Source organism: Nansenia antarctica (genome assembly GCF_963989245.1).
Source record: "Nansenia antarctica genome assembly, chromosome: 8".
Lineage (NCBI taxonomy): Eukaryota > Metazoa > Chordata > Actinopteri > Argentiniformes > Microstomatidae > Nansenia > Nansenia antarctica.
In genome coordinates this window covers 28,059,733-28,070,056 of record NC_137678.1, presented here as the reverse complement: position 1 = coordinate 28,070,056, position 10,324 = coordinate 28,059,733, and the positions used below count along the sequence as shown (strand labels likewise).

Sequence of the window (10,324 nt, the reverse complement as noted above, 5' to 3'; positions counted from 1 at the left end):
GTTCAAGTAGTTAATTTTCTAAATGCTGCACCTTAATAGATTTTTTTTATTGAAAGTGTGAATGAGAATATTTATTTTGATTTACTTTTCAGTAAATTATACCTTTTTAATAGTAGATTGCAGCTGGTTGCAGCAGTATTGACAGAGTTTTTTATTTAAGAAAGAAAGACCCATAGTTTGTTCTGTAAACCAAAACATTTTCTTTTTTTTGTGTTTCTTTTTAAGTCGTTGTACCGGAAACATACCGAACCATGACTTAAAAACCGAGGTACGTAATGAACCATGATTTTTCAAGGCATAAAGCTGCACCCCAGCCTGGCCCCAGCTCCCCAGCCCGCCCGCCCCAGCCCCCACAGCCCTCCCTGGGGACATCCAGGCGAGGCGACCCCAGGCGGGAGAGGGGTGGGGACCAGAACATCAGTGCGGGGGATATGTATGAGGCCATCCGGTCTGGAAAGAGTGCAATGGTGGTGAGAGAGGGAGGGAAGGAGTGAGGGATTGAAGCTGGGGTGGATAGAGAGAGAGAGAGAGAGAGAGAGAGAGAGAGAGAGAGAGAGAGAGAGAGAGAGAGAGAGAGAGGGAGGGAAGGAAGGAGTGAGGGATTGAAGCTGGGGTGGATAGAGAGAGAGAGAGAGAGAGAGAGAGAGAGAGAGAGAGAGAGAGAGAGGGGGGGAGGGAGGGAAGGAGTGAGGGATTGAAGCTGGGGTGGATAGAGAGAGAGAGAGGGAGGGAAGGAGTGAGGGATTGAAGCTGGGGTGGATAGAGAGAGAGAGAGGGATTGAAGCTGGGGTGGGGGTGGAGAGAGAGAGGGAGGGAAGGAAGGAGTGAGGGATTGAAGCTGGGGTGGATAGAGAGAGAGAGAGGGATTGAAGCTGGGGTGGGGGTGGAGAGAGAGAGAGAGAGGGAGGGAAGGAAGGAGTGAGGGATTGAAGCTGGGGTGGATAGAGAGAGAGAGAGAGAGGGATTGAAGCTGGGGTGGGGGTGGAGAGAGAGAGAGAGGGAGGGAAGGAAGGAGTGAGGGATTGAAGCTGGGGTGGATAGAGAGAGAGAGAGAGAGAGAGAGAGAGAGAGAGAGAGAGAGAGAGAGAGAGAGAGAGGGAGGGAAGGAGTGAGGGATTGAAGCTGGGTTGGGGGGGTGGAGAGAGAGGGAGGGAGGGAAGGAGGCGATGAGTGATGATGGGGAAACAAGGCCTTTAAAGCCCACAATGGAGGTGATTATCATGCACTGTCAGTAGCTGACTGATCCAACCCTACGTTGTCCCCTTTGATGTAGAGAGGAAGGAACGCTGCCATTGGGTCACACAGTCAATGATTGACAGCCCATGTCCGTCCCACCCATTGTTGTGTTCTGAAGCTCTGTTTCCCCATTTCTGAGGAGGGGGGGGGGGAGTGAAGGACAATGGGCAGAGAATGAACAGAAACTAAGAGTGATGGGCAGTAGAAAAGAGTTTTCCTCTATACAGTAGCACCACAATACAGATGGTATTCAAGGCCCTTATTCTAACCCCTCTCTCCAGAAGATGGAAAAGCCTCTGTGGCTCAATGAGCACAATGTGTAGTTCGGCGGGAGATGTGTGTGTGTGTGTGTGTGTGTGTGTGTGTGTGTGTGTGTGGCGGGGGCTGTGGGGGGGGGGGTTGGTCGTAGCTGTCATAAGGATGACACCTCCGACCTTGAATACCGTTCCCTGATTGGCTGTGTCCTCTATGTCAATCTCCAGACGGTGGTGGACGAGTGGCTGGACAGCTACAAGAAGGACCGGGAGGCGGGACTACTAGAGCTCATCAACTTCATCGTGCGGTGCTGCGGCTGCAAAGGTCAGGGGTCGGCCAGAGTGTCTGAGAGATGGAGAGGCCAGGGGGGTGATTGGGGTCAGAGTTCACAAGATTATCTTTTGACCTGGTCCCAGGAAAGGCATCGATCAGCACTATATATATATATATATTTTTTAATTTTGCCATTTAGCAGACGCTTTTATCCAAAGCGACTTACAATTACGAATTACAGGGACATTCCCCCTGGAGTAACTGAGGGCTAAGTGCCTTACCCAAGGGCACACTAGTAGTGGTGTGGCTTCAGGCGGGATTTGAACTCACAACCTTCCGATCCCAAGTCCAACTCACTATCCACTAGACCACCACTACAAGCCATTGATTACTAAGCTGGGCTAACAATGCTTAGCCCTAGCATCAGGTAGCCACAGTGGTGTCTGTGTCTGTCGATACCAGTCCACTATAAGGAGGAGTTAACGGGTGGCTGAAGAAAGCCAGGGCCCAGGGTTTTCTTACTGGTAGCAGAGGGGGTTTAAAATATTCAAAATAGATAATAAAAAAAGAAAATAGTTGACATATATTTTAGAGCGTTGTTGAGTAGTGTCTTATGTTCATGTCATCTTGTCCAATACAAGTATGTGATTGAAAAGGAACAGACTGTAGGGAGGTGTCTGTCATCTTAGATCCTCCCTTTCTGCAGGTGTGGTCAGCAGGGCCATGTTTGACAACGATCAGAACGCAGAGATCATCGGCACTCTCACCAAAGAGTTCAACAAGGTGAAAGGGGGGGGGTATTCATCAACGTCGCTAAAGGAAAATCCAGGCTTATTTTTGACAAGTTCTCTACTGTAAATAAACGGCCTCTGGGGAGCGAAGCTTTTCCAAGCTAAAACTCCTAAAAAACTACCTACGCTCAACGATGTCTCAAGACCGTCTAAATGGACTTGCTGAAATAGCAATCGAGCACAAAATAGCTCGCAACTTGGACTGCACCAAACACACACACACACACACACACACACACACACACACACACACACACACACACACACACACACACAGCAACTTGGACTGCACCAAAACTATTGAGGACTTTGCTGCAGCCAAGGCAAGAAAAGTCTACTTCTAAGCGGGTGAGTGTGAACTTATCTGATATCTCTCCCTCTCTGTCTCTCTCTCTGTGTGTGTGTGTGTGTGTGTGTGTGTGTATGTGTGTGTGTGTGTGTGTGTGTGCGTGTGTGTGTGTGTGTGTGTGTGTGTGTGTGTGTGTGTGCGCGCGCGCATGTGTGTGTGTGTGTGTGTGTGGACCCGGGCGCTGTCCCTGGTGCTGGCAGAACACAACTTTTTCTTGCTTGCTTTTCACGTTGGTAACATTAGCCTTGGCCCTGAATCTTTCTTTCGTTCTTTCCCCCTTTCCCATTGTAGGCTTGCAGTGTGTTGTTTAGCCTACAGTGTCATTTCGATCAGTGTGTGTGAGAGAGAGCCAGCTGCGCTGTGGCATGAGAATACATAGGCTATAGACAATTATATGAATATTAATATGATGATTTTAACAGTTGCCTTACTGGTTAAAAATAAATGTAGTCCTATTATCTCATTTCCAAACAGTTGTGTAGGAGCCATGGGGGTTTGTTTGTTGGTTGTGGGTGTGGCAGTGTGTGTTGTTCGTGTTGTTCAATGAGAAACAGGATCTTTTTATAACTTTTATTAACGTGCTCCGTTTACATCAACTCCATCTACCTAGTACCTATTAGTTCCTGTCCTCTGGCTACCCCTACATCATCTCCGGTCCTGTCCTATAACAAGGACCTCTACTGACACCTAGTGGTAGGAGTATCCAATCGTCACATCCTCCTTTCTTTGAGGTAAGAAAAATAACAAACAGCTAACAGTTCAAGTTACACAAATTACAGGTATCAGCTACAATCTTAACTGCAGCTATGTCCTTAAAGCATTTTACTGAAACACACAACCAAACATGTTTACTATGAACTAACCCTTAAACTTTCTTTTATATGTATAACTTATCAACTCAAAACATTAAACACATTCTTACACATTCATGCTTATTGTCTTTCTTTTTTTTTCTTCTTTTTTTTTTTTTACAAGTTCAGTCTATCAGGCTTTGTGATGTCTTCTTTGCTGTGAGTAACTCGGCAGTGTGGTACGAAGCTTTCTCTTCATGAGCAACTCAGCAGGTGACAGTCCACACTCAAGAGGTGATGCTCTGTAGCTGAGTAGAGCAAGGTATGGATCTGAGTCACTGTCAGCAGCTTTCTTCAGGAGTTGCTTGAGAATGTGGACTCCTTTCTCAGCCCTTCCATTAGACTGTGCATAGAGAGGACTGGAGGTCACATGATTGAAGTCGTACTGTTCTGCAAACTCTCTCCACTCTCCGCTACTGAAGCATGGTCCGTTATCAGACACAACGGTATGTGGTATGCCATGTCTGGCAAAGATCGATTTTGTGTGTGTTATGACACAGGCTGATGACATGTTTGCTAGCAGTGCCATTTCAGGGAAGTTGGAATAATAGTCAATGACTATTACATAGTCTCTTCCTTTGAGATGAAACAAGTCCATTCCTACCTTGTGCCACGGTGCTGCTGGCACATCAGCTACTATCATGGGCTCTTTGGTTTGCTTGTTCCTATGCTCCTGACATGTTTGACACCTGCTTATCAGTCTCTCTATGTCTTTGTTGATTCCAGGCCAGTAGACAGTATCTCTCGCCCTTCTTTTACACTTTGCGACACCGAGATGACCTTCATGGATCCTCCGTAGCATGTCCTGCCTCAGAGCTCTTGGGATGATGATTCTGTCGTGTTTTAGCAACAGCAGCCCATAGACTACACTCAGCTCACCTCTGACATGGAAGAACTGTGGACAGGAACCTGGAGGCCATCCATTTTGCATGTTGTTGATGACTTGTTGCAGCTCTGTGTCTTTCGCTGTTTCCTCAGCTATCTGTCTGGACTTGGAGTCTGATACAGGAAGCACAGCAGACACCATGTTCACATGCCTCTGAACATCCTCTTCAGTTGTACTGACACTGTTCCCTGTTGGTGCTCGCGAGAGTGCGTCAGCGAGTACGAGATGCTTTCCTGGTGTGTAGATCAGTCCAAAGTCGTATCTTTGCAATCTCATCATCATTCGCTGTATTCTTGGTGACATCTCATTCAGATTCTTTTTGATTATAGCGACTAATGGACGATGGTCTGTCTCTACAGTGAAGCAGGGGAGGCCATATACGTAGCTGTGGAACCTCTCTAGCCCAAACACTAGCCCTAAACACTCCTTTTCTATTTGAGCGTAACGACACTCAGTTTCTGTCATAGACCTAGATGCATAGGCTACTGGTTTCCAGTGTTCACCCTCAGCCTGAAGGAGTACTGCACCAATCCCATCTTTTGATGCATCTGTGGACACTTTGATCCTCTTTGTGTGGTTGAAGAATGTTAGCACAGGTGCAGTGGTTAGTGCTCTCTGGAGCACTTGCCATTCATGCTCATGTTTGGAGGTCCACTTGAACTCACTCTCATTGTGCAGGAGCCCACGGATGCAGGATGTTTTCGCTGATAGGTTGGGGATAAATTTACCTATGAAGTTGACCATCCCCATGATGCGTAGCACCCCTGTTTTGTCTGTGGGCCTCGGCATGTCGAGTATGGCGTTGATTTTCTCCTGGTCGGGTTGGACACCTTGTGCTGAGAGCTTGTCTCCAAGGAAGACTATTTCCTGAGCTCCAAACTGGCATTTGCTCCTGTTGAGCTTCAGTCCATTCTTCCGTATGCTCTCCAGCACCTTTGTCAGCCTCTCATTGTGTTCTTGGATTGTGGAGCCCCAGACAATGATGTCGTCCACATAGGCTCGAACTCCATCCAGCCCCTCGATGATGTGTTCCACTGCTCTATGAAATATTTCAGACGCAGAGATTATTCCAAATGGAAGTCTGAGGAAGCAGTATCGACCAAAAGGAGTGTTGAAGGTGCAATATTTGGTGCTGCTCTCTTCTAATTTGAGTTGCCAGAACCCTTGTGATGCATCAAGCTTTGTGAAGTATCTTGCACCCGCCATTTCACAGGTGATTTCCTCACGCTTGGGTATCTGGTAGTGTTCACGCCTGATGTTCTCGTTTAGATCTTTTGGGTCCATGCATATTCTTAGGTCACCGTTTTTCTTTTTCACACACACCATTGAATTGACCCAGTCTGTTGGTTCTTCAATCTTCCTTATTACACCCAGTGTTGTCATCCTGTTTAGTTCCTCCTTTAGACGGTCTCTCAATGGTGCTGGGACCCTTCGTGCAGCATGCACAACTGGCTGTGCATTTTCTTTGAGCTGGATTTTATAGGTGAATGGCAGTTCACCAAAGCCCTTGAACACATCTGAATAGCTCTGCACTATGGATTCAACAGAGTCACTAGATGTGCTCACAGTTGTGTTGATGCAGTACACTCTTTTCACCAGCTCTAAATCTTCGCATGCTTTATCACCTATCAGTGAGTCTAGTCCTTCAGCTACCACAGAGAAGAGTAAGTGGTGCACTTTCCTTTTCACTGTTACTTTCAGCTTGCATGTGCCTAAACAGTCAATTCTCTGTCCATTATAGTCCTTAAGCTCAAGCATTTTTCTTTGAATTTTTTGCTTTTCTTTCATTGCTTTGATGTCAGACATGCTGATTAGATTTGCTTTTGCACCAGTGTCTAGTTTCAGAGTGACTATAGTCCCATTTATTTGCAGTGGTGCTATCCATTTATCTTGCTTGACAGCATTTATCTGCTTCTGTGGCTCTACTTCACAGCCCACCATGCCAACAAAATATGGGTCACTGTCACTGTCAGTTTCAGTGTCTTCCCCCACTATATTTACAGATTTTCCCATCCTTTTCTCTTTCCCTTTAGAGAAGCACTGTTTGGCAAAGTGGTTATTTCCTTTACAATGAGAGCATTGCTTACCAAAAGCTGGACACTCCCTTGGCTTGTGCTGCGAGCCACAGCGTTTGCAGTTGAACGTCTCACCGTCTGTCCGTTGCGTTTGTGCGCGTTGTTTTCCTTTGTAGAAGACCGCGCCAACTGTCACATCATCACTCACTTTCATGGAGCCCGCTGCCATCTCGCCGAACGTCCTCACGTGAATCCGGGACAGCTCACTCGCATGACAGATCTTGATTGCCCCCTCTAATGTCAACTCAGCTTCCCTCAGCAGCCTTTCCTTGACCTTTTTATCCTCCACACCAACTACGATCTGGTCCCTGATCATGGAGTCCTTTAGTGTAGCAAAGTTACATGACTGTGCTTTTAGCTTTAGGTCAGTCAGAAAACTATTGAAAGGCTCGCCCTGCTGCTGGATTCTAGAACGGAACACATATCTCTCGTACGTCTCGTTCTTTTTGGGAGAGCAATGGGCATCAAATTTCCCGAGCACTTTATCCAGCATCTCGTTATCATCTCTTTCCTCAAACACGAACGTGTTATACACTTCTATGGCTTGTGGGCCTGCTATTGTTAGTAAGAGTGCTACTTTCCTGGTGTCCGGCTTCGTTTCCAATCCCAACGCTGTAATGTAGAGTAGAAACTGTTGTTTAAAAGTGCGCCAATTGCTGTCGACATTCCCCGTCAGCTGCAGACTCGTCGGTGGCTTTACTGAATCCATGTCGCATTTCACAGTTGTATCTTGCACTGTTTTACTCCTGGTACCATGTGTTGTTCGTGTTGTTCAATGAGAAACAGGATCTTTTTATAACTTTTATTAACGTGCTCCGTTTACATCAACTCCATCTACCTAGTACCTATTAGTTCCTGTCCTCTGGCTACCCCTACATCATCTCCGGTCCTGTCCTATAACAAGGACCTCTACTGACACCTAGTGGTAGGAGTATCCAATCGTCACAGCAGTGGGTGTGTGCTCGGGTTGGGGGCTACTAGTTGCATGTGTGCCTGGTTGGTTTGTGGCTTGTAATGGTGGGGTGAGCCAGGGGTAAAGGACACACAATTTGTTTACCGCAATTAACACACTAACGGAACGAGACAGACCGCACTGCTTAACATGGCCTAATTAACCTTGCACTCGCTAAATGGTATGGAACAAGCGATGTGATATGGACAATAAATTGGTTTGTAGCAAACGTCGGACTTGGACTCGGTTTTTGTTGTGCGCGTAAATGAATGCACAGTTTACCCTACTTAGCCCACCGCGGCTGTTTTTACGATTGGATCGATAGTCAGCCGCAATAAGTTGTCTTGCTTTGCTATTTAGCATTTGGGGCGCACTGTTTTTGTTTGCCTAGGGCGGCCAATCACCTCACGCCGGCCCTGGCTGTGTGAGCATCTAATTATGTGTAGTTATGTGTTTCTAGCATGTCGATGTTCTATCAGAATGTTTTGATGTTATTAAAATTAAGAAGATGAATGTTTGAAATGGCGCAAAGCGGGGAAAAACAGATACGAGATCTAAAGTCTCGAACGATTATATTTCAAAACAAACTTTAACTCCCCGAGGGCTCATTCATTCATTCATTCATTCATTCATTCAAGGACCTTCGCCTGTACAGGGGTGTGGAAAACGAAGGTTTCTGCCGAATGCTGCTAACACTGGAACCACGTTATGAAATATCAGTTAACAGATATTGGGATGTATCGTTGATGAATTTTCTCTTACAATGTATAGATTATCGGGGGGTAATATTGTACGGTTATCAATACGTCAGTTACCTTGCGATTCCCACCCTTAACTTCATCCCTGTGTGTTGTCAGACACCGTGATTTATAGAGTGCTAGATCCAGACCATACAAACTGCACAGTTTACAAGCTAATGTTAGGTAAATTCGCTAGAACTGGTTCAGAAGAAGAAATCAGTCCATCGTCACTTACATCGTCGTCGTCGATTAACTTTGGTGGTTTGGTTATCCGATAGTGGAGATTCAAGGGAGTTAATAATGTCATCCACATCCATTGTTTGCACAGAGCTACCCCGGTCAAAACGGTAAATTCTAGTATTAAGTGGGCAGTATCCGAGAAGTTCAGAGGGTATTTGTTAGGCGGGTCTTGCACTGTTTTTACAGACAACAACCCACTTACCCACCTAGACACAGCAAAACTTGGAGCAGTAGAGCAACGATGGGCAGGCGAGCTGGCTCCTTTCAACCTTACCTTAAAATATCGCCCGGGGGCTCGTAATGGTAATGCAGATGCCTTGTCTCGCCAGTACAGGGAGGCCAGTGCTGCTGAGGCCTCAGAGGAGGATAATGTCTGCGAGGGAGTGCCCTTTGTAATTCAATCTGACATTTCTGTCCTCCCAGGTTGTTCCAAAGAGAGCCTAGCCATGTTGCAAGCCCAAGACCCAGTTATTGGACCACTGTTGGAGAAAAGCCAGGCCACCTGATTCAAAGGAGAGGGAGAGATTTGGTCGTGCTACCAAGGAGCTTGCACGTCAATGGGGACGCCTAAGGGAGGAAGGGAAAGTGCTGTACCGTCAGTTCAACTCTCCTGATGGTGGTAAGGAGACTTACCAGCTTGTTCTGCCACAGTGTTTACAGAAAGATGTCCTTACTCAGCTACATGATAATCATGGGCATCAGGGGGTGGAACGTACTTTGCAATTAGTGCGTTCCCGGTGCTACTGGCCCAACATGTATAAAGAGGTCGAGAAATGGTGTCAACAGTGTGGGAGATGTGTTTTGGCTAAACTGTACAGCCGACAATCAAACCTTTTATGGGCAGTTTTACATGCTTCTCGGCCACATGAAGTCCTGGCAATAGATTTTACTGTGTTGGAGCCAGCTTCAAATGGAAGAGAAAATGTGTTGGTCTTAACAGACGTGTTTTCCAAGTACACCCAGGCCATTCCCACCAAGGATCAGCGGGCCAGTACCGTAGCTGATGTTTTGGTGAAACACTGGTTTCATTTATTTGGGCCCCCTGAGCGTATCCATTCAGACCAGGGAAGACATTTTGAGAGTAATTTGGTCCGACAGTTATGTAAGGTCTATAAGATTCGCAAGTCTCGTACTTCCCCATACCATCCTCAGGGTAATGGTCAGTGTGAGCGGTTCAACCGTACACTGCATGATTTGCTGCGCACACTGTCCCCAGATCAGAAGAGATATTGGCCACGGCACCTCCCGCAGGTGACCTATGCATACAACACCACAGTGCATCAGTCCACTGGCATGACTCCCTACTTTTTAATGTTTGGCCGAGAGCCCCGGCTGCCTATAGATTTTTTTCTAGGGGGGGAGGTAGAGGAGTCTGAGCAGGGCCAGGAAGACTGGGTGCAAGAGCATCAGGAGTCACTTGAGGAAGCATACAGTCATGTACGACAGCGGTTGGCTGCAAGGAGACAGTGCAGAGACGAGAAACAGGAGGAGCAAGTGAGAGACCCATCCTTAAGTGAGGGAGACCTTGTGTATGTCCGGAACCATGGGGTGAGGGGCCGGAACAAGATCCAGGACGTCTGGCAATCGACCCCTTACCGGGTGGTACAGTGTCCCCCAGAACGCGGTGTTGTCTACTCTATCACTCCAGCAGTCCAGGATGGGCCAATACGGCAAGT

General features: G+C 46.9%; 1 pseudogene across 1 annotated transcript in view; it reads left to right on the top strand.

Moving 5' to 3' along the window:
* Nucleotides 1–275: 275 nt before the first annotated feature.
* LOC308164087 (cohesin subunit SA-1-like) overlaps nt 276–10,324 on the top strand; it is a 34,433-nt pseudogene continuing 24,384 nt past the window's right edge. Inside the window, exons 1-3 of the transcript in view lie at nt 276–470; nt 1,719–1,815; nt 2,471–2,547. The product of the transcript in view is annotated as a cohesin subunit SA-1-like (transcript). The remainder of the gene's footprint in view (nt 471–1,718; nt 1,816–2,470; nt 2,548–10,324) is intronic.